This window comes from Chrysochloris asiatica, unplaced genomic scaffold (assembly GCF_000296735.1).
Source record: "Chrysochloris asiatica unplaced genomic scaffold, ChrAsi1.0 scaffold00220, whole genome shotgun sequence".
NCBI classification, from domain to species: Eukaryota; Metazoa; Chordata; class Mammalia; order Afrosoricida; family Chrysochloridae; genus Chrysochloris; species Chrysochloris asiatica.
Window position 1 is genome coordinate 302,395 of NW_006408738.1, and position 1,058 is coordinate 303,452.

Below are 1,058 nucleotides of genomic sequence, written 5' to 3' on the forward strand. Positions count from 1 at the left end.
GTGGTTGAAAAATGAACAGGATATGGAAAGGTCAGTTTGGACATCACAGAAATTCTTTTGTTAAGGTTGTATAATCACAGAGTAAAAGGAATGTTGTGATTGAAACTGTGTAATAATTCGTGGAAAAATCAAAGTATCAAATCATTATGTACTGTGTAATTTTAAGTATAAAAAATAAAGACTTGCTGACCCGGAGCAGAGAGAGAAAAAAGACAGACAGTCAGACAGACTGTTGAGAGCTCCAATAGCCAACTAAGCAGAGACTTCTGTATTGCTTTAATTTTCGCCAACTCTGCATCACCTCTTGTGTACCTCGACCCTGAGATAGCTGGACTCCCTCATCCATTCATCAAAAATCCAGTGGTGAGGATTTTTGTTTTCTTTACATTGAGGTACAATGCATAGCAAAGGCTTTAATCTGCATCAGCAAGTATTTTAAGTCCTCTTCATTTTTACCAAGCAAGGTTGCATCATTTGCATACCACAAGTTGTTAATTAGACTTCATCATTCCTGAAGTCATGTTCTTCTTCATATAATCAAACTCTCAGATTATTTGCTCAGTTTACAGACTGAATAAATATGGTAACAGAATACAACCTTGATTCATGCCTTTCCTGATTTTAAACCATTTAACGTCCCTTGTTCTGTTTGAATGACTGCCTCTTGATCAATGTACATGTTCCTCGTGAACACAATTAAGTGTTCTTCCAGAATACTCATTTTCCACAATGTTGTTCATAGCTTGTCATGATCCACACAGTTGAAATACTTTGAGTAGTCAATAAAGCTGGCCCCAAAATAAAGTCACTATTTGAATGCTTGACGTATTTCCTTTTGATATTATTTAAAGTGTTATAACAATTTTCTTATTTGTTATACGATATTTAAAATAATTTTTGTCAGTTTCAAAGTCTAATTTAGCAGAGACTAAAATAGAAATGATTATTGGCTATGTCCATGTCTAAACATGACACACAGCTAGATTTGCTTAATTCTGAAAATCTCAGGACATTTATAAAGTTAGAATGATTGTGTTGTTGTTGTTGTTGTTGTTGTT